Source organism: Thunnus albacares, chromosome 17, assembly GCF_914725855.1.
Source record: "Thunnus albacares chromosome 17, fThuAlb1.1, whole genome shotgun sequence".
NCBI classification, from domain to species: Eukaryota; Metazoa; Chordata; class Actinopteri; order Scombriformes; family Scombridae; genus Thunnus; species Thunnus albacares.
This window is the reverse complement of record NC_058122.1, coordinates 22771667-22795721: the sequence shown is the minus strand read 5'-3', so window position 1 is coordinate 22795721 and position 24055 is coordinate 22771667. Positions and strand designations below refer to the sequence as shown.

At 39.5% G+C, this 24055-nt stretch overlaps 1 long non-coding RNA gene across 7 annotated transcripts in view; it reads right to left on the bottom strand.

The window, feature by feature from the left end:
• LOC122967483 overlaps positions 1 to 24055 on the bottom strand; it is a 59280-nt gene that overhangs the window by 18898 nt on the left and 16327 nt on the right. For 4 of the 7 annotated variants that reach the window (XR_006398613.1, XR_006398614.1, XR_006398616.1 and 1 more), the window contains exon 3: positions 4668 to 4775. The exons of the other annotated variants lie outside the window; for them this stretch is intronic. This is a non-coding gene — a long non-coding RNA (uncharacterized LOC122967483). The remainder of the gene's footprint in view (positions 1 to 4667; positions 4776 to 24055) is intronic. 7 annotated transcript variants of the gene reach the window in all.

Sequence of the window (24055 nt, the reverse complement as noted above, 5' to 3'; positions counted from 1 at the left end):
GTGTTGTGCTCATTGACCACTGTTTGCCTGAGTGGAGCAACAACTGATAAGAACTTTATAGCTGAGCTTAAGAATGTGCCAGAGCCAGAAAAATAGCGATAGAAAAATTTGCCACAAAAATGGCAACAAGCATGGATGCGAATGACTCAAGTACACATGTTGTTAGTCATTAGTCGTCTTACTAATAGAATAATAACCCCAAAATGGCATATTTCTCCAATGGGCAGTCTTCCAGGTATAAACCTACAAATTTACTGGATTTTTTTTTTTTATTATGGATGAAAATAATGAGCTGTATTCGTCACCTTCTACAACCCAGTGTCAGGTTAAGCAGACTGATAGCCCATATACAAACCATAACATATGTAAGTTTGTGGCTGCATTCTGATGTATAGCATCCATTATATATGGTCCCAGTTTGTTCATTACATGCTGATAATGGCAAAACATAGGTTTGAGGTCACCGAGCCCACACCGACACTCTGTCTTGAGGCTTAAGCATCAATCTTCTCTCCATCACAGCTTCAGAATCTAAGATACCTTGATCCACCTGGTCACCTACACCATTACTGCGGAGGTCAGATCTCATCTTCACAGCTTTACCGGCATTATTACATAATGCTCTCTCACACATCATTCATTGATTTACTGCCTCTCCAGAAGAACACACTCTCGTTATTGTTACCAGCAGTCTTTAGTCACATGTGAGAGAAGAGAATCAGTTGTTGTTGTTGCTTCTCCTGCAGTTTGTTAGAATAATATGGAGCTCCTGCGGCCACCGAAAGCAACCTGGAGGCCAATGCAAATTAGGGTGTCAGTCAGGCCGAGGCAGAGCATTTAATGCGTCTCTGTATTTAGCAAAAGTGGCTGACCAGCAACCAAAACCAGATCACAACTGTGTGTAAAAATCTGTGTCAGGTGTCATTTTTAATTACGACAACAACAACCCACCGGGCTTGAAAGGCGGCGAGATGAATTGCTTTGACGGGTGATTTTTCTAGTCAGCGGACATGCAGGAGAAAGTGAGCATCTGTTCACATACATGGGCATATATAAACAAATCTATTTCTGGATGTATGTTTGTACATGTGCAGAGTGAAGAAAGTAGGGCAACAGTGTGATTATGAAAAGGACAGAATGAGTGTGTGTACAAAACAATTAATATTGATGTTAACAATACAGGGGAAAAGCATGCAGCCACGTGTTTTCATTAATATTTCCATTAAAGCAGGTGAAAGAGGATAAGCATCTTTGTGTTTCAAACTTTTTTTGTCATCTCTGACCTTTTAGCGGAAGACTTAAAAGTGTTTTGGAAAATTAAATTGATCAACTGTGAAATCACAGCGGGAGATCCTCTTAGCGGAGAAGGAGAGACAGACATCGGAGGTGCACTTAAGAAAAAAGGACAGGAGTTACTGAAAATAGATCACACACACACACACACACACACACACACACACACACACACGAGCTAAACAGAAACACTGACCTTCAGTGGGTCCCCTCAGACAACAGAGCCTCACAGTTGGGGACCAATAAGGAATACGTGACAAACGATCTGACAGAGCCGCGGTTTCAGAGAGACGTTTAGATTTACATTTAACATTTCCTGTCGTCGTCGCGGTGACAGCAGGAACATTTAGGAGAGCTACAGCTGATTTCTGCTGCCATTCAGAGTTCAATAGCTTTCCTACACAATTTAGATCGTAACTAACACCTTCATCACTATCATCCCTAACGTATCGTCATCAAAACAAAACAAATCTGAGCATTGAAGGGGAACTCATTCAGTTTTTTTATGTCTTGAGATGAATTCAAATAATACAAATTATTGGGTGATGAAGCTAAACTTGGCTCTATCCATGTGTTTAGTGTGAAAATTAGTGGCCATGCAGTTAGTAGCATAAACTGTAAACAATGTACATGTACTGTAAAATCATTAAACCACATTACTGAAAAGAATCTACTCTAACTTTTAGTTTTGTCAACATTAAACAAGAATACAAAGTGTGATGTATGTCAAATTCCTTACTTGGAATTTATAAAATCTCCATAAAATCATTTATCAGGTTTTAACAGCAATGAGTCTGTAAAAAAACCTCATTAATCTGTCACATAACTGGCAGAGGGAAGTTTCATTAACAAAGCCTCGTGAGATAAGACACGCACAACATTTTTTTTCCCCCTCTCATACGTTTCAAATTAAATTAGGATCACAAATTAATTTGCTTTAGGATTCTACTCAAGATCCTAAAGTTTCCAAAGATATGTTGGCTGAATTTTGGGATGTCAGAACAAGAAGGAGATGAATATATTTGTTATTGTTTGATAGTGTGGAAAATCTAAGAGAGGTAACAATATATAACCAGTTCATGAACCATTGAATCAAATCGTACAATCAGACAGATAAACAAAGCAACAGTCATAGAGATATACATTTTTTGATGGCCTTAGAGAAGAACAACATCTCTGTTACAAAAAAAAAAGTAACATTTTAAACAACAGCTGAAAAAGAGATGAGAGCTGAGTGTGTTTTGGTCATGACGATGATGATAGCGACAAGCCCTCATCATCTTCCTCTGCTAGCCCAGTTTCATTTTCTTAAACCAAACGTCTCATGTTCAGCGGGGTGTCAGGTTCACCCCTGGGTGCTGCCACTACAGCACCATCACATAAAATCAACGTGTCACTCCACATCACGTATTAGATCTTTCTCTCCACATGCAGCCTCTCATGCTGTCCACACACACCCTGTTTCTCTGTAATGTCTCCCTTTTCTACCGTTCCTTCAGCGGTCAAACTTCCAGGTTTGCTCTCTGGTATTAGTCGGTTATCTATCCTACTGCAGTGCCCTTGAGCAAGGCAGTTAATCATCTCCAGGGCACTGACACAACTGTGCTCATACTGCGTGGATGAGGAAATCTGAATGCGCAAAACATGATGCTAGACAGAGCATTCGGGAGATGATTCTGCAAAACAATGCATTAAGTTTAATGATAAGTATTTGAACAGTCAATGCCTACGATTTTGAAATTATTTATTTCTACAATATCTGCACATGGAAACTATAGTATAGTTAAGGTTAGGCAACTAAAATACTTGGTTAAAGGTAGAAAGGGATCATCAGATGGCAGTAAAAACAAAGTGTTTGAGGTAGAGACCAAACTCATCCCATAAAAATATAAATTAGAGCTGCAACTAACAATTATTTTAAGTATCAATGAATTGTATTTTCAATAAAATGTCGGAAATTGTGGAAAAAATGCTCACTATAATGTCTTAGAGCCCATGGTGATGTCTTTAAATGTCTGGTTTTGTCCCATCAACAGTCAAAAATCCATATAAATTTTAGTTTACCACCATGTATGCTTCAAATCCTCACATTTGAGAAGCTGCAACAAGCAAATGTGTGGTATTTTTGCTTGAAGATGACTTGAGCTCTAAATTTAATCAAGAATATTTACTAACACTGACAAGAGCTACGTGTTTCACTCAGCACTTCATCAGCATTAAAAAGTGCAGGATTTAGGTGTGTGACAAACATTAATTAAAAGAATCAAATGTATAACAAATCTCAGCTACAAACTCACTTGACTGTAGGCATTAAACACTTCTGGGAAAAAACAGCACCTAACTGTCTTCTTCTTTCTTTCTCTAACATTCGTCCAATGTGGAAATAATATCTTTTTAGGTTTCCTTCTCTGCAATACTGTGGTGGCTTTGTATTCAAGTGTCATATCAATTTATTGCTTTTAAAGCTTTCATTACAGCTCTCCACCCAAGCTCTTATTGTTTCTAAGTATTCTGACAAAAACATAGGGAAAATATTTACGCATGCTTGTGGAGGGCCTGACTCATTGATGGGCAATGGGCAATATAAGCAATATAAACATACTGGTGCAAGGGAGAGCATATTGGAGCATTTTCAATCAAAAAAAATAACAGACTATTTCTCATTCAAGGGAATGGAAAGGTGTGTCCAAACTTCTGACTGGTACTGTACATTTCAGGATATCATTAGCATCCACACATCGACAACCCACTTTGGGTGGGGATCCATGATTTAAAGGGGACATATCATGCACATTTCCAGGTTTATATTTTATTCTGGTGCTCTACTGGAATACTTTTTGCATGATTTACAGTTCAAAAAGCTCTTTATGCAGCCCCTCAGTTCAGCCTCTGTCTGAAACAGGCTGTTATAGCTCCTGTCTCTTTAAGGCCCGCCTCCTTATGAGCCCACTCTGTTCTGATTGGCCAGTTCGATGTTTGATGGTGAAGTAGAAGTAACTTTACAAACAGAGTGCTCTAAGCAGGCTGGAGCCCTGGTTTTTGACTTGCAGGGAGCATTTTACATGTTTACATTAAGATTTGTAACTTTGACCATATTTAAACTTAGACATCCAACATTATAACAGAATATAAATGACAGAAAAACATAAAAAGCTTGTTATGTGGCCTTTAAGAAAGACTAAATAACACATCACTGTATGTTGGCATGAGATGCAGAATCATCCACCACGAACAGTAGGCATACTGGACTGAATTATGTTGTATACAAGGAGAATATGTGCTGAATATAGGCATGCACACTTGCACATACTCCTTCCCTGCTCGTCTGCATGCTTCAGCAGTCACGTGCTGCATGCTTCCGTATGACCCCTTACCTCAACATTAGTATGTGAAAGTCAGTACGTTTAGCATGTCCACAGGCAGGCAGGCAGTCAGACAGGCTGTCAACTCCCATCAGCTGTTCTTCATCTGTGATTCAGCAGCTGGATGTGGATGGGGGGGGGGGGGGGGGGGGGGGGGGGGGGGGGGTAAGAAGAGAGGAAGGCAAAGGAAAATGTAAGCTGAATTTTTGGGTACATGCTGGGATTGGCCCTCTGTCAGCCCCTACTCATCCAAAGCCTCATTTGAGATTCCCATCGGCCAACAGCATGTCAGTACGGCAGAGATAGGACAACAAGGAGACAGGAAGTCACAGGCAAACCGGTTAATAAGAGCCTAGACTTAGCAGGATAGCTCAGTCATCTCCCCTTCGGACCTTGCTGACTTTTACAAATCACACAAAGTCACTCATTCACAGTCTGATTCCGCACTGCCGTCATCATGACACCTTCTGAGGCTACAGTAAAGTGTGCGTCAATGCGTGTGCAGTTTACATGGTAATAACTCCAGGCAGTGTGATTAAACCCTTTTCTCCGTCTCCCCTCTCCGTTTGACAAGGTTGCACTCTGACATCTGAGGTCCTGTGAGTCACACTAGAGCCTGCTTGATTGACGACAAAAAGGCATGAACGCAAGACTTGACTCAACAAATATACTGTATTTTCAAAGTCTGGCAATAAAAATTAGGTGTTATTTTCACGGAGGAATTCACATTCTGTTTATTTTCTTTTAAAAAAAGTATCTTTTTCAATTTCGATAAGGTGTTTTCTGGTTGTCAGCTTGTTACTGACCACAGCACTACCCACTAGGGAACAACCCATCACATAGATGAGAAAGAGAACAACACATACCTGTGGCAGTTTCATAAATCCATCAAAATGAAAGCTCTTAAATACTATTTATAGTGACAGCTACATGACTGCAAGATATGACTACCTTTCTCTCTGCTTCTATTTTGTCTGCCAGTCTGTCTCTCCCTTGTTAGTTTCCCACTTGTCTATGTCTTGGAAACCTTAGTTTAACATCTACACGGTATACAGCCTCTTTTCTCCTTACATTTACATACTGGTAAATGTTTTTGCTATATATGGTTCGGAGGGAATGTAATAGATACTTTCTGTCTCATGCTACGTACTATTGGCTTTTACGATATTTAACCGATACAAGGATCTTTCCCTAAACTTAACCAAGTGCTTCAAGTTGCCCAACATAACCCTAAAAACATTAATTATGCTTCAGCCAGCAGATATTCTAGGAAAGCAAATTATGTTCCATCCTTTGTGACTTTGCAGATACGTTTATTAAAACATTTCCTTATTATGTTGATGAAACACGTAATTCAGATGGCGCTGCGTTTTCCTTCATAATGTATTTGCTGTTGCACCTGTTGACAGCAAACATGACAGCTGTTTTCCTGGTCGGAAAAACAAACAAGCTGATCAGAGCTTTGTAAGCAAGATAAAGAATGAAGATGTCATGTTCCTGTGCCGAAGCCAGAAAATCAAGGAAAGATTTCACAAAAATTACAGCATGTGCAGAGGAGACTGACACAGCTGTGCAGATTGTCGAATTTCTGAGATAAGGACTCTTAAATTTCCTCAATTAATGTGAAAAACATTAAATTAACTGCTCCTACAGTAGTGGCTTCAGTGGCAACCTGAAATTATGTCAGTGAGAAGGATACATCATTCCCACCTGATAAGACTAATAAAGATCATTTAGTGAAGTGCAAGATGATGAAAAGGAGTTGATTATGTAAAGGAGACTTTTAAATCACTTAAGCCAGCTGTTTTATTGTAAATGTCAATAAAAACAAACATATCAAGTAAAAAAGAAATCAGAAATATTAGAGTATGGGTAGTAAATTAAAACAACTCATTTGCATGCACACTCTCATATCTGATTGTTGAAACCTGTGACGAATCTGAAGATGAAATGGTATTTATGGATTCTGTGTCTGCACTGTAACACACACACACACACACACACACACACAACCACACCAAGCCTGTGGGATCATCTCTGAGCTGATAATCGATGAGAACAGCAAACCCTTACAGTATAAAATGCTCAGAGTAAAGCTAGAGCAGAGCTTAGTGTTATCAGAGCAACACTCATCAGCAAAGTTCAGCAGCGGTGGGTTACATTTACAGTTCAACTTCTTCTTTTGAGCCTTTTGTGTGGGGTGAAGTCTTTTTCAAAGGCTTGGAAAACCCCCGAGTGAAATAGGAAGAACTGGCTTTTTTTTTGTAAGCCGTGCAGAGAGGAATAAAAGAAAATGTAGAGGGAAAAAAACATGAAGCGAGGATTATCCTTTTACATAATGTCTCAGAAACAACGGATCACACATGACATGATAATTTGAATCCTCCATAAGGCCACTTCTCTGAAACTAGTGAAATGTACAGATACTTTAAAAAGGGGCATTACATTTGAATAATATAACATTCATGTACTGTTATAATGTAAAATGTCTATGTTAAATATAGTAAAAGTTCCAAAAGTTGAGGTGAACGTATGTAAAAATGCCTGCTATGAATGCCCCGTTTACTTCCCCATCAAACTGACATCGGATTGTTCGCGCATGCCGCAACAGCCATCCGTTCTCTAGCCTTCACCGCTAAGGTTGCTCCATGAGTCGATTGCACTCGCATATGTTTCAGATCGGATTCAGGCTCAAACATGTACGGATTTATTTGAGAAGCTTGTATTTCGAGTAAAGAATAGAAAAAAGTGAAATCCGACTACTATCGTTTGTTTACGCAGCCTTCAGAGGAGGCGGAAGTCTGCTAAGAGGCAGCTTCCTAAAGCTAACCAATCAGAACACAGTGGGTTCATTGGGAGAGGGGCCTTAAAAAGGTATACTATGCAGGATTTTCCTAAAAAAAAAAAAAAACCAATGCATAGACTCATACAAAAGTGTGTGGTTGTGTATTTAACTACAGAGACTCTGCCCTCTGCCTGTATTTTCTTCTTTTTTTTTTTTTAATATCTTGCTGTGTTCAAGATGCTTCTGGGCATCAACCTTTGGGCAGTGGGTGTGTAGCCCCAAGCCAACGACAGCACACAAGGTGTGAGGTGTGAGACTCATAGTGTAGCGACCTGATTACATCTCTGTCTCCGTCTCTCTCCCCTGCTCCACTCTGCTCTCTGTCTCTGTCTCTGTGTATTGGACGTATAAAGAGCTGAAGGTCTGTGCGTCTGTTTGACCAAGGGTGAGGTTGAGCTACACATACGCTGAGCAGAGAGGCCACAGCGGACAGGATGAAGCTCTGCATTCACACAAATATAAATATATATATAAATAAGGAGTTTTTTTAAAATGCAAATCATATAAAGATATTCCAGTAGAGCCCCAGAGTATTAATATAGACCTGGAAATACGCATGTTAGGTCATCCTTGAACATTTTAGTTCATTAAAGTTACAATACAAGACATTCAGCCACTAGATGTCGCACTATAGCACCAACATCTCAGACCAAAACTAACATGTGTCATTTACTCAATAAAAAAAAAGAAAGCCGACAACTCACGAAACTCAGCTCAAATTGTCAGACTAGGCAGCGCTGATGAAATATGGATCAAGATTCTGTTACTGCGTTGCTTATTTCTCATCTCAAATGCTTTCAGAAACATATTTTAGTGTACTGTTCAGCTGTAATTTGAGAAAGTTCATGATGCGGCCGCCATCTTGGAAACGGACATGGAGGACACAGAGGGACTCGCATACACTCATACATGCACTAATATGCACGTGCAGCCGGTGCGGCTACCAAAACAAAGAACACAGAAGCTTGGATGACAACACACACAGAGGGAGTGTGACTTCATTCACTGCTCAGGTTGCCATTACTCCATTATATCTTTACATAGCAAATAGTTGTTTGCTGACATCCAGTGAGGCTCAATGTTATTTACTGGTCCTTTAATTCATAACTAGCATAACACTATGATAGGCTTTGGCTGTATTCACACCGAATCAGGCGGTGCAGTGAAAACGCCAGTCCTCCCATTAATTTGAATTAGAGTGTTAGGCTGCGGGCGTCTTGGCCACAGCAGCGCCAGAGTCAACATTTAGAGAAACGCAACCTGACGTCACCGCGGCTAAAGGCTGTGGTGGCCAATCACAGCCTGAGATCAGGCTGATCAGAGCTGTAAACTCTGCCATGAGGGAGTAAAAAGACATTAGTAGGCCGAGGGGAGGACATTCCTCTTCGTTTGATAACGTTAAAAGTAAAGAAAGAAAGTAAGTAGAGTTAGACTTTGCTGTCGGCTTCTCGATTCATTTTATAAAAGACGAGTGGGCTGGAGAATAAATGAAGAGAGGGAGCGCTGGTAGCGAGAAGGCCGGTGAATCAGATCAATAAAAGGTTATTTTCTGATTGTTTCACAGTGGTTAAGTTCTAGAGCACAAATAAACACACCCACACCCCCAACCCCCCCACACCTCCGCTTGACCCTGCAGCGGTGGGCCACACTACCTGATTTGGTCTGAATACAGCGTTTGTGATGGAAAGTGGCATTTGTGGCACTGGGAAAATGGGCCATTTTGAAATATAAAGAAAACCTGCTAGAATTAAATAAAGATGACTTGGAATAAACTCTTACTATAAATAATAAACAGCATGAGATGACTTTTAAAAATATATTGGAATTGTTCACATGGATATATTATACATTCTGTCTTAAAGAAACACATTCTGCATACAAAAACAACCTAATCACATCTGAATACATGCTCAGAAAACCAAAGTGTTACCTGGAAATTACACGTGAAAGTATATTACACAATATAGTAATGTCAGGATTATGTAAAGTGTTTCCATAAGGCTTCACATACGTATCCCTACAACTCATGACTGCTGTGGTCAGCCAGTTTGAGAAGAGAGGGGATATTTCTGTTACCACATAGGTAACACTCATCGTAAGTGGATGAGGTCCCACTGATCTTCTCTCTCCTCTCCTGCTGGTTTAATTATCGCAACCCCAAGGATTATTTGTGTGGCAGTAGTGGAAAAATTTATACTCAGCAGGGAGTTCAAACCAGATAAAACCCTGACGGAGAATTCCCCCAATCAACGTGATGCAGACATGTGTTTTTGTCTTCCATCGCGGCTGCAATGTAATGAACTTTTCTGATCACTGTGCACAGTTTGACTCACCACCTAAAAGTATAAAAGGGGATGATGAGTGTCTTCTTTAAAGACATGACATGTCGAAAGTTAGACTGCTTAGCTTAGACATTTTTTCCGACTGTCACCATATGGAGCATTAACCGGGAATCATCCACGTGAAATCCTCAGCAGAGATGAAAACTCCACGTGTGACGCCCATTAAGGCACGTTCATCTTCTGCCGCCGAGCCACATGAAAGAGATTCTAATATTGACTTTGAGATTCAGACACTCAACACTGTATAGTCCTCCTGCATTAGCATAAACATCACCAAAAAGGCGTACATGTTTCATCTGCAGATTTCAATGGGACAAGAAAAAGTGAGACCGACATGTCAAGAGGATGTTTATACATTCACAGACACTGTACAGTAGAGTGGTACCTAAAGCAAATATGTAACAAGGGATGCCTGAAAGCTGTTCACAAGGACAGAATACAGTTTTAATCCACTATGGGTATCACAAATGGTGCACCAGATATTGTCCTGGCACACAGGCTGATGTACATCTAAAGCCCCAAATCCAGGTTTATATTTATGACATAAGTGGTGATTAAAAAAAGATTTACCTAATTTATTTAGGCCTGTCAAGTTAGCTACAATATTACACAGTTACACTAAAGTAAACTCCTAGATTAATGCTAGGTCTCATTGTTATCTGAGCATTTGTTCTCTGCAAATAAATAATGCCAGGTAGGAAAAATAGGCGATGACTCTCATGCTAAATTCTGCATAATTTACACTTGTAGCCATCAGTCAGTCCAGACTGAAATATCTCAAAGGCTGGATGGATTGCCAATAAATTTTGTACAGACATTCATGGTCCCAAGAGGAAGTGATCTACTGGCTTTAGTGATCAACTGTCTTCTCATCTAGCGCCACCAGCAGGTTAAAGTTTTATTAAGTGAAATATCTCAACATCTACTTGAGGGATTGGTACAATATTTTGTGCAGACATCCATAAAGCCGTAAGAGCCACCGGCAAAGTTCCCAATCAATATTTGAGAGGTAATTAAGAAACATATTTCAGAGACTCAACGTACTATCATGCTGCTAAGCAGAGTGTTTGTGTTGATATAAGTACAATTTTGATTATCTCAGTAAGTTTGACAATAAAAAAAAAAGCTGTTTAGTTTAAATTATAGAGAAGTGAAGTGAAAATACTGTGACTGTAGCTCTTTTAAGCTCAAATCCACAATTTCAGTACTTGGTTTTCCTCATGTATTTGTGTGCATGCATGTGTGAATGCAGTGCAGACTCGTGAACTCTCCAGGTAATAGCAGGCAGGCACTAAAAGACATGAGTACACAAAGTTAATATATGCACAATCACCATTTAGCCTCGGTGCATTCTTCACCTCCCGAGGTGCTGGTGACACATGCACACACACAGACGCATGCACACACACACTTTTTACGTTTAATTTATGCAACAATCTGAATGGAACTGAGAACAATGAAGTGGCTGTTAAGCTTTTAAGCCTCGTCTTCATTTGTCAACATCGCGTCTGTGCTGAGAACACGATCAAATCATTTATTCGTTGCACATAGCATATCTCTCTGGGTTTTTTTTCCAGTTCTTTCATCTGTGTCTCTTTCCCATTCCCACCTTGTTCTCTGTTTGTTGTTGTTTGCTTTCAAGCTGTCATTTCAATAAGGAAACACTGTATTAGTATTCGTTGTAGCAGTCAATACTTTACTTTGTCTTTTAAAAATATATAGAATATATTTTTCCTGAGAAAGAATAGATCAGTGGCTTAAAAAAACCCCAAGTCTAAGTATTAGATTTGGATTAAATGAAGAAATTTTTGTCAGCCGGAGGTCAGCTGAGGGGGTTTGGGCCTATCCCAGCATGCATTGGGTGAGAGACCCTGGACAAAATAACATGCAGCCAACACAGAGCACAACCTCCGAATTTGTACAGTATATCTCATCTGATGTTGATCTAATTTTAAAAAATCCATATCAAACAATAGTCTGGCATGTTCTTGATTGAAAACAGGATACCATCATGGCTATAAAACACAAATAAGTGAATTGTGTTTATTTGAATTAGTCGCAAACACTTTGAGAGAGAGTCCTCTGTATGAGTAGCCAGACATTGGGGCCCAAATGACTGAATGAAATCTGTGTATTTATTTTGTTTAGGTGATTGTGAAAGAACCAACATATGTTTCAGAGAAATTGATTTTTTTTTTTGTGGCACACCTAGATGAAAATTTAATGATTCCCTTGAGGAAACGGGGGGCTGTTGCTGTAGCAAATGATTGCAGAAAAGAAAATATATGACATGAATAAAAATTGACTGAATGGGGTGAAAAAGATGAAAATATGCAATTTAGATCACAGCATGTGCAAAAAATAACCGTAGTGTGACATGATGAGACACAAGACAAAATGAAAATATGCATGACATTAAAAGTCTACAAAAAGTATGAAAAGTATTCAAAAACATTTCTAAATACAATATAGAGACATAATTGATACTGGAGTAAATAAAACAGATACATGCTGTACACCGCACATTTGAAAATATGATACAATGAAAAGAACATATGGTATCACACAACCAACTTTATGTGTAATGTCAGCTTATGTGTGGAGAAAAAAAAAAGTATTTTTCATTGTAAAGCAAACAAAACACTACATGAGGCCTAGTTGTTCTGACTCATAAAAGTCAGACTCAACACCTCCGTTGTGTGTATGACACCCGATTTTGTATTGATGTTGTATATAATACAGGATTTTGCTCAGATATCAGCGAGATTTAAAAAATGTTGGAAGCTGTAAAACACCCACATTTCATGACATTTGTGAGGGTCATTCACCTGACTTATTGATCTTTACACACACACACGCACACAGGAAAGAGAAGGCCATTTGTTTCATAACTACTTTACATCAAATTCACATAATTAGGTTGCAGATTTGGTTTCATGTGATCAGCCAACTGAATAAACTGGTGAACATTAACCGATTATAGCACAGAGCTGGTAAACTGTATTGAGTTTGGGCAGGCAGTGGACCTGAGCACAGATCAGCAGCACTGCTTCACTTCACACAGAAGAGGAAAAACAGCAGACATGGAGTGAGAACATGCTGAAGGGAAGAAAAAAAAAAAAAACAACACAAACAGCAACTGAGATCAGGGGTGAAGTGACCCAACCCCATCAGAGAGAGAGTTTTGGACCTTTTGTGGCTCCGTCTAGCCCATGCATACTGACAACAGCTTGCATGGAGAATAGCCATGCACAGCATGATGGGACTGGAAAAGGTCAGCAACCATGATTAGTTTCTCACACTTCCTTGCCAAAGCACCTGCCACTGATGAGGCTGGACATAGTCTGTACACACAGGCCTACAGTCAGTGATTCCATGCTGTTTCTCATCTACTGTTAAATCCTCCACAACAGAATTTATCTGCTGTTTGCAGTAAATACGCAGAACGTCAAATCTGAAGCAAATGAATGGTAAGGGGCGAACGGGGATCTAAATGTGGTTTAGAAAGTTAGATAAAGTTTCCTTTTAAATCGCCTATGCATGTTAGAAATTATCTTGGCTCCAGACAGCGCAATTAACTGTTCAGTTTTTATATGCAAGCTTTCTTTGAAACCGCCACCCTCTCTGGAGCTCCTCTCTATCTCTGTCTCGTAGAGCTCTTCTTTGGTGAGTCAGCCAGCACGGAGAGCCAGACATCAATACTTGATCAGGGTCCAATGCAGCCCGCAGCTACCCAGCTCCACCAGCTGGTCAGGGCAGCTCCGCTGTGGAGGGAGAGAAGAGACGACAGGATGGAAAAGACTGAAGCAGGCTCCTGCGGGCTCAAAGTGTCCAGAGAGCCAGCAGAGAGTGCTCGGCGCGGCGGTGCACAGTCAGGATCAGCAGGCCCGTATCTACAATTGAGGACATTGAGGTCCTGTTCTCTGTATTTTTTATGGGTCTTTTTAAATTTTTAAATATAAGTATTTCTTAAAATGTTAAATTAAAGAGACAAATTGCTAAAATCACCGAGTTGTATGGTGTGTTGTGAACAAAGGTTGGCATCATCTCTCCAGCAGAGCTCAACAGCTCACAATACATGTTGTGCACATACAGTACAGTCCTGTCACTCTATTCACTACGTGAGCGAGGGGGCTGTAACATACATACATGCAACACTTACTACAAGATCAGTCTGTTTGAATACAGGTTGCACTTTCAAAGCACACATGACTGGCCTTACCAATATGGTGTCGGTAATACAGTCTGCTGGTAATGGCATACTTCATCATTCATTTAGTAGGCAGTATGCTGTACATACTGATTGAGTATGTCGTAGGTAGTACGTTAGAATGCGATTTCGAACACAGCGTTCATTTAAGTGAGTGAGGAGAAGAACCAGCACTTGGGCACATCCGGGACTGGGAGGAGGCTTCCTTCACCTGCTGTCAGCTGCTGTCATGATGGTGATGGGCGTTTCCACCGTGGATTTTCTCCATGACTTATCTCTATGAAAACTTATCTTTTTTGCCCTGCATTTTTATGTTGTGGTTGGGTTCAGGGGTCCTGGCTGTAACAGTCATATATCTTTATTAAGTTAAAGCTTCTCCCTTTGTTCTACTATGTTTTATACGTTAATTTTCACTGTCACGTCATGTGTAACTTTTAGATTATGGCTTATTGTTTGGATGAACTTGAGTAATGAGTGTTAGAACATTTGTCAGGTAATTTAGGGCAAAAACCTGAAAGATACTGCAGTTGTGCTCCTCTGCTCAGTTAGTTTGACAGTGAAAGTGATTTCAATGCAAAAAGAAACTGAGCTGAAAAAGAGTAATTTCAAAATTGACCATATTTGTGACTTGTGTTGGATTCTAGTCCAATTTTCATCTATGTGTTGGCACTGACATTATTTCCTAAGTGATTATTGTTACTCTCAAAATGTATTAAAGTGCACTATAGCCTCAAAATTTCCTCAGGGTATGCCGGCACAATTCTGCACATGGCGGGGCGGGGGAGGAGGAGGGTCCGTCTTAAAATATCCCAAACACGAAAAATAAAAAATAAAAACACTGTCTACCAAGCAGCTGAGGGATGTGCTTGTGTGTTTGTGGAGAAGGTGTTTGTTTGTCGAGTCCCGCGGGGCCCTGAATGTGTTAGGTCCCATGTGAGACAACAGGAGACAGCCCAGCATCTGCCAGAGAAAGTTGCTTCATCCATTTTGTCCATCCTGCCACAGTTCATCTCTGAGGAGACATTCAAACGTGTCACACTGTGACATCCTCGGAGAGAGCTTTGACTTGAAGCAGAAGCCAGATGAAACAGAGGTCGGCTTCCATTCTTATGCAAATAATTATAAAGAAAATATTAAATATTATCTAAATATATCATGAATGGATTCTATCGTCATCCATCAATGACGAGATAAAGAATTACTATTAAAAAGGTCAGAGATAAGTTACCAGCAGAGCATGTTTATTGCACAATTGTAGTTATGATTAATTTTTAATTTGGAAAGCAGAACAATAAAAAGCTTCAAATTGAAACTGTTCATTGGAATCAGTGGTGGAAGAAGTATTGAATAGAAATAGTACAATGCAAAAATACTTTGTTGGCAGTAAAAGTCATGAACCCACACTTTACTTCAAATACAGATGTATTAGCAGGAAAATGTGTTTAAGAATTAAAAATACAGAAATGTGTTGTTATATATCATATTATTGAATGAAAAAAGTTTATGTTAGTTTGATTAAAGATTTTGTTATTTATTTGTTTAAAGGAAAATGGGCTAACGAGATTAGGAATAAGCCAAAACTTAGAACATATTTAATCAAAACCAAGTTTGGTATTTAAAATTATGTGAATTTTTGTCAGTTATGTGGGTTAAACAGATGCCTTTTGTATTATAATTACAAAAAGAGATTATTCAGTAAAACTAAAAACAATTACTTTCATTATGGAATTATGAAAACACTTTGTAAAGTGGACATTTTTCCTTTGTGTGAGTATTTGAATGATGCCTGGTCATTAAAATGATTTGTACAAGTAGCTTTTATAAAAGGTTTTTCTGTGTAAAACATGTTTTTCACGATACGATACGATACGATACAGTATGTAGTTTTCAGCAAAGATTTGTTTTTGTTTGGAAAATTAATGTCAGTTGCCAGGAGATGTTATCTATATGTTGTATTATTGTGTGTCATGGGATATAGACCATTTTTAATGTTATGACATAACCTATGAAATAACCTGATGACGGTCTGTGTACCTAAACATTGTTCCCGATAAGTTTTATGACATGTTATGACATGAAAATTTTAAAAAAATGCTTTATTCATCAATTTGGTCATATTATTGGATTATTATTACTGATGCATTAACATGTATGTAGCATTTTAATGTTGTAGCTGAACAACTCAGAACCAGTTTAACATAAAATCTTAACTCAAGGTCCACTTACTGGCTTTTTCCAGAGCTTTCAACTGCATCTCACTCTTTATGGAGATGCTTCAGTTGCGCAAACTCCATCCATTAAAACTGTTTAATCTATATAAATACACTCTATTTTATAAACTGATCATATATTTTGGATGTTAAGTCTTAATCTACGATGTAACTATAACTGTGGAAATAAGCACAATAGCTCCAGAATAAAGTACAAGTACAAGTTTCTGTACTCAAGTGCTGTACTTCAGTAAATGGACTCATGACTACTTCGGAGTTTAGAGGAGGAGAAGTGTCTGACCGAGAGCTGTAAGCCACCAGAGTGATATATTTCATAAACGCAGAAAAGTTTCTTTGATGGTTAGAAATGTAAAAGTATATTTGAATCTTGTAAGTCTTAATGGAATAGAGAGAAATCTATAGAAGTTACATACTATATACTGTACACAGTATGTGTGGATACTACATAAATTAATGATAATCCTGAGATGTTTCTGTGAGTGTGTGTATTTTATGTTTGTGAAAATGCAAATCTGTATAAACCTGGCTCAGTCCCTTGGAAGAAAATCAGGTAATTGCTGTGAAAATTGAAAGAGCAAGCTGATGCTCGTTTGTGCTGCCAGCTCGGTTAGTGTTCTCCGATTATGACGGGCATTTTCTGTGAAACATTTGCAAATCTCGTCTTGACTAACTAATGTAGCGGCGTCCCCACGGAGAGTCGTTTGCGCCACAGTTTGACCGGACGAATACTCGACCCTCCTGGCTTGAGGGGTCATGACAGCAAGCATCGGTACTAATTGTTTGAAAAGGATTCACCTCATTGTAAATATTCATAATTTACCAGTCAACAAAGCTGTCCACCAGTCCGCACATGTCTAAGTCCAATTAGTCCTGCAGTGTGGTGAATTTGTCTCCCTCATAAACAGCATCCCAATTTAAATATAGTGATACTGTAGCCTCGGCAGAGCTGAACGGTGTTTGTGCAGCGAACGTCCACGGATCTGAGGATTTGACTCGGAGCTAAGCTTGAAGCTACGATGAGCAGACTTCATAAGTATCAGTGTAACGATGAGGCAAAAATAGAAGTTGGTCCAACAGTGCAATGATAACCTTTAAAAAGGATAGGTTCACAATTTCTCAAGTCTGTCTTGAAAAATACTGGCCATTAAAAGATCCCTTCCTAATGCACTTACAGTACAATATAAATAATTGAGGACAAAATCCACAGTCCTTGTTTTGTGCAAAAATGTATTTTAAAAGTTTATCTGGAGCAAGAAGATATCCTCCAAAGTAGATAAGAAAGAATTTGGTATGAAAAAGGCTTTATGTATTAGAAAGTATTTCCGATGTAAAGTGTTCATGGTGAGGTCTGTGGATTATTCTGAGTGACAAAGAATGCTTCAAAAACATGATGACGCTGTAGATTTTTCAATGCTGAGTTCTTTCATTGTGTTGGAGAGTCGTCAGAAATCTTACCGATATCTCAAAACCTGGGAGAATAAAAGCAAACTGCACGGCTAGACACCGCTAGAAGTAAGTGAGAAAATATGTTCTTTGTAATTTCGGTGAACTGACCCCTTTACTTTCTTGATCAAGTGAAGTCTTTTTCCCATCCGTAACAAATGTGTTGAAATCCTTCCTTGATTCATCCATGACCCATTCCTTCAGGATCTGTCCTCACTACTTTATGTGATGGACTCTTGAGACTTGGAAAAAAAAAACCCTCCATATCCCATGAGACTTTGGGCTCAGCTTGCAAGAGCGATACTGTCAGTGCAGGAATCCCCTGAGAAACATCTTCCTCCTCACTGGGGCAGTTCACTCAGCAGTGAACTATGCAGTACTAAAGTGGACATGTACAGTATGAGCTTTTACATGTATATGAAACCACAACACACTTCTTCTGTGTGACATAAAATGGTACAGGTGCTGTCATTTACAGCCTTTAGAGCAGCATTTTTCTGCACTTCAACTATACAGTTTTGGTCATACAGCTCAAAAAAACCACAAATATATATATATATAGTCACACATCCATTGAAGCACAAAGACAGAAACAGAAAATTTCTGTCAAAGTGACACACAGTCAGAGCTCATCTCTGCTTCGCTGGACGCTGTGCACCTGAGTCTCAGGCCTCTCGCCTGGATGCTCTGTTGGAGAGATGGATCTTCCAGGAAAAAGCTGCGGCAAAATCTGATCTCTTATCCCTCCGAGGGGGAAAGTGGGTTTTATCTACCTTTTATTACCTCTCTCACACTGCCGACCTATGGACAACAACAACACAGGACACAGTGAACCCTGTCATGCGGGCTCTCTTCCAAAAAGCAAAATCCGCTGCTTTCCTGCAGGCTTCCTCTCATCCGTGCAGTACAGTCAGATCAGCAACCAACAAGCGGTTGACATCACTGATGATCCGAGGAGATCAAAAGAACGGGATGATGTGCATTAAAAGAACAGCGCAGCAGTATGTGCTTAAACCATTTCCTCTGTTTTGACATCTAGTATGACTGCTAGTCTGTATCTTCAGGTGTGTGTCACAACCACTTAGCTCCCACCAACAAAAGCATTAAGTTGGGGTGCTGAAATATCCATGCTGAGCGGACCGCGGAGCAGAGGATGAGCCTGATGATGGCTGAGAGGCCTGCGTGCTTATCTCTTCCTGTTTATGTGGCATCTCACTCATTACTGTGGCAAGCATGAGTCACCATGAATAGCCCAGATCACTGTGGGAATAAGTGTTACATTATGCATTTGTCTATGTGTGGATGTATTTCGTGATGATAAATTGCGATAGTATGAAAAGAGGAAAGCTGCTGGTGTATATTGATTTTTTTGAAGCTGAATCATAAGAGAAGAATAAACCAGAAAAGTCATTATGAAAAAAATCATTTCGTACGCATCGATATGTGTGTTTGCTTCTCCACACCAGACACCCCTGAGACACAAGCGGAATACATAAACACAAAGAAACTGCTTGTAATGGGTGAACTCATTTTATTACAAGCTGTGTTTAACCCTCACAGTTTCACCTACTGTTAAAATGAGGTTTATATGTACACGACTCAACTGGAATATCTCACTTGTCAGTCAACATATTATGTTCTATATGAGCAAAATTAGCTATCACACTTGGTTTCCCTTTTTCCCCAGATTCCTTTGCATATTATCATGGCGACTCCCCTGAGGTGGGGGAAGAGGTTGTCAAAACAATAAGTCTGTAATATGTAATAGTTTTGATGTTTTTGTAAATTCACCTTTAGGTTTTAACCCTGAAGCAAAAGCTGAATGATTCTACTGTACCAGCTTCTCATAAACGCTGGTTTGAGGAGATAATAGTCCTCAAACTCAAACAACTTCAACCCGGCTATAATCAATATTTTTCATAATAACAACAATTTGTCATGTGTCAAATGACAATGTGTAATGTCAGAGGTGTCGCTCGCAGCGATGAACCGACAGAGAATTATCAGCGACTCTGCAGCTCCCTTCGGCTTTATAGAGTTAAGCTCATTGTTTGGCTGTCTGGCTGCAACCTTACTGTTTCGGTTCATTCTCACTGCTCTCATAGTGTCATTTTCGCCTGCAGCGGGCAGCTGCTCAGCAACAAATGGCGAACAGACAGTTAGCGACTAGCTGGTGAACATAGTGGAGCATTTAGCGACCAAATTAAGAGCTAGATATTTCCCTCAGGAGTTGGCAGAGACAAAAAGAGCTAAAAGAGAGTGAATGTTGGACTTACATTAACCAAGCGGACAGAAACGCAGCTCTTAATGTTGCTCCCTAATTGCTGGACATGTAAATAAACAACCGCTCGTTAGCAAGTTCGACATAACAACTTAAGAGGTGATGATATGTCAGTGTTGTGTTCCCCAAGTGGGTCAGTTATTGCAAGTTGAAACATACAACTCATTGCTCAACTGGAAAGTTTTATAAGATCTGGCAAACTTTTATTTTCAAAACTTGGATCTTGTTTGATGAAAATCTTGTTTGTTTCCAGTCTTTATGTTATGCTAACCTAGCTGGCTACTTCATTTCTGTATAACTATGAGTGTTATCATTTTTCTCTTCATTGGCAAGAAAGTAAATCAGCATAATTCCCAAAATATCAAACTATTCCTTTAATGAGTACAATGTAACAGGTATTATTTCCCTTTTTTCCCCCATTTTTTTAATCCCTGATATTATAAAAGGTATTTATGTATGGGATGGATACAGGCTTGTGTTAATGTTTCTACTGTTTTTGCAATACATGAATTTATGTTCTGAAAATTCAATAAAGATATAAAGTAAATAAAAGTCAAGTAAACATTTATTTGAATAAAGGTTAGTTGTTGCTCTTTTTTGCCTGTGATATCTGTTGGTTATGCTGCTATTGTATGTGCATAGCTGCAGTCAGCTTCACCAAAAGCTACACAGAATTAACTAATTAGTTCACTCTGATTACTGGATTTTTTTTCTAGGCAAACCAAAATTCTACATCTTGAATGAAACTATATAACATGAAATGTTTCTTTGTTTTCAAACATACCTAGTTCTTCTGAAAAAGAAAATGTGCAATATGATGGAAGAACTACAAAACCTGAGCTTGTAGCCTCAGGCTGAAAGGGTCTAACACCACTCTGGGCACTGGGATACATTCTTAATATCATGTGTTGTGGTGTAAAGCTCTTGCTCCCTTGTCCCTCTCCACACAGTGCAGCAGATGTAAACTACAGTCGACATGGGCGCGGCTCTGTCAGAGGTCTTGTAATTGACATGAGAAAGTATGTATATGCAAATGGAATCAGATGGATTTAAGCTGCATGGAGGAAAACGTCAAGATTAGCGCCGTCCCTCAGAGAAAATGCTGCAGCTTGACGCTTTTCCTCGCCTGCCTTTCTGTCACCAACTGTTACCTTCACCGTCTGTCTTCAACTCAATCTCAGTCATTCCTATTTTTTATGCAGAGGCTAATATGAATTCTATGACATTTTATTTCCCCAAAGACGGTATCAGCTTACACTTAAACGATCAGGAAATAGATTTGCTGAATGCATGCCATATGGTTACCAATTTAATTCAGTGCATTGTATAGTGGATCTCACAGTAACAAGTACGCTTCCTGCAGTATATGGTGAATATTCAGATGTCATTCTGTTCCTGCACAAGGTCAGATTTCCTCCAATATCATCTGTCTTTCCAGGAAGGATGAATAAATGAATTCTTATTTGGAAACAGCCCCAGTCGAGGCCTCAGATGTGGAAAATGGAGAGGGACATCAGTTAGAGTCAAGCTGAATGGAAAACAAGATCCTTAACCACATGAAATCCTGCATTTAAAAAAAAATTAGGGCATACAGACTGATTATTCTTAAAATACAGTTTTTGTAACAGGTTCAAAATATTGCCATTTCAGACATCTATTTCAGCAATGAACTGATGTAAATAAATAAAGTTTAAGCAAGTATATGTCTAGTTGAGATTATTAGCAGCAATGCTCCAATCAGATCTGCCGGATCAGTATCAGGTCTCAATACCGACATCATTTCACAGATCGGGCCAGATGTGACTGATCCACGGTTAAATACAGTTTCTGCATCAATGTCATAACTATGTTTTCATTCAGTCACAGCAAGCTGCCAGCTCACACGGTGCGGTGAATGGATTTTAAATTTAGAAAAGAAAATAGAGAGCACAGGTATTGGATCGGGAATCTGCATTTACAGAAAACCCAAAGTCGAGGTATTAGGATGTTAAAAGAGAATTGATTTGTTGTTTAATCCATTAAGTGAACTGTATTACGACTTTACGCATGAGGGAATTTTGTGCTGGTGCGATAGCAGTGTGTGTCCTAAAAATTATGACACCAACATAGCAAAAATATGCAGCTTGAGAAAGTATTTATGGAAAGTGCAACAGATGGATATGATGTATTGCATCTGAGTAGGAGCAACCTTTAAGGGCTTTTTTTTTTTTAAATAAGCTGTGGAGCCTGAACAAAACTTGGTGAGATGTTCCTTCTAGTCACAAATCACCAATTCATAGTTATTATCCTCAGAACTTATAATACAATAATAGTTGTGAGGTGAAATTACCAAACAGACCAGAGGAGCATCCCTGCAGCATACATGGGGTTTATAAAAAATAATAATGATTCCATTTTCAGTCAAAGTGGATTTCACTGGATTTGTAGCGCAAATGTACAATGTGTGTCTCTTCATGTCTGTCTCTGGATGTTAGGTAATGCAGAGAAGCTGTTCTTTCAGTTGTGTAGGAAACAGTGAGCACTCTGGGGGGAAAAAGGGGGGAGGGAGTCTTTTAATTATCACGGTTGAGTGCGCAGAACAAACAACACAGTCACCATGAAGGATACAACACACTCCATCTTACACTGCACATCTTCCCTGCCTCTGTGGTTATATATCCAGGTCTGGCAGCCTTTACAGCAAGAGCTTCCCAAACCTGGAACACAAATTCTTCTTTATATAAACAAAAGCAACCGTGCTGTTCATCGACATGCCTTCCCCTTTCTGTTCCCTTTTGCTTGGCTTATTGTCATTCTGACACTTGTACAACATGCGTATTGCTTGTCTTTTTAGCTTTCCATCCAGTGTTTACCTGCTTTAATGTTTCAGCTGCCATCTCTTGTTCTTGATGTTGTTGTTATTTTAATAGATAATTCAACATCTGGCTGACAGACAGCGGTGCAGCCTCACCTGTTAGCACAAACAGCACAGGTTCTTTGTTGGCAGCCTGATTAGAAATTCGATGCACGGCGGCACCATTAAAGAGTTCAGGCACATTTAACTCTCATGGGTCTGCAAACGCCTCGGGCAGACTGCCCCCTCTTGCATCCAAACACTCCCTCCCACTCTCTTTATCTTTCAAATAGATTATTTTTTTAATTATCTTTTATAATGACAGGTGTTTGCCTCACAATTAATGTGACACCACAGGCAGGTAATTCTGGTAATTTAGGCGTTATGGCTCAGGGAGCCTGACAAGTATGGTAATTAAGCCGTGGCTTTAAACACAAGCCACCGCCACATCTAGAGCAATAACAAAAAAAAAAAAAAAGGAATACCACAACACCCCAAGAAACCTTACCTGAACCCCTGGTGGCATCTTATATTAAGTATTATATGCCCCATGGAGTCACAAGCCAGCATCATTAAACAGGTGTTAGATTGAACCAGAAACTGCCCTATTGTTGCAGTGAAGGTGTGTAATTCATATATTTTGAACCGGCAATCACATAAAGTTCACACTATGTCTACATGGATAGTTACTCCACACTACTACACACAGAAACACACACTCCCAGTATCCTGTCATGTTTCACTAAACTACACTCATAGCATTTGGGATGACAGTCAATATTAGAACAGCAGTTTGTTCGCCTCTGCTATACTCTACATAACAACATTAATTTATCCATACATACACACCTTAAAAAAGGTAGTTACAGTAGCTTCCTGTCTGCAAAGATGCAACACTAACACACAGAGAGAGAGAGAGAAAAGAGAAAGAGGAGGAGGAGGTGGAGCCAGCAGTCTAAGTTTCAATTTTCCGCCTCTCTTCTCCCTCTTTTGATCAGCTCTTCTTCCCCTCACCACTTGGTCACGCTTGAGTTCAGGCATCAGGCTCACGTCTCCAGAACAGAAGTGATTTATCAGGGCACGCCTCTCAAGCAGCCCACCCACCTCTGTCCTCTCCCTGCAACACCTCTGTCTGAGCTGCACTCAGCTTCATATTCACAACCCTCAACGAACCTCCGAGCGTCTACTCACATAATGACACGCACAAAAACATGC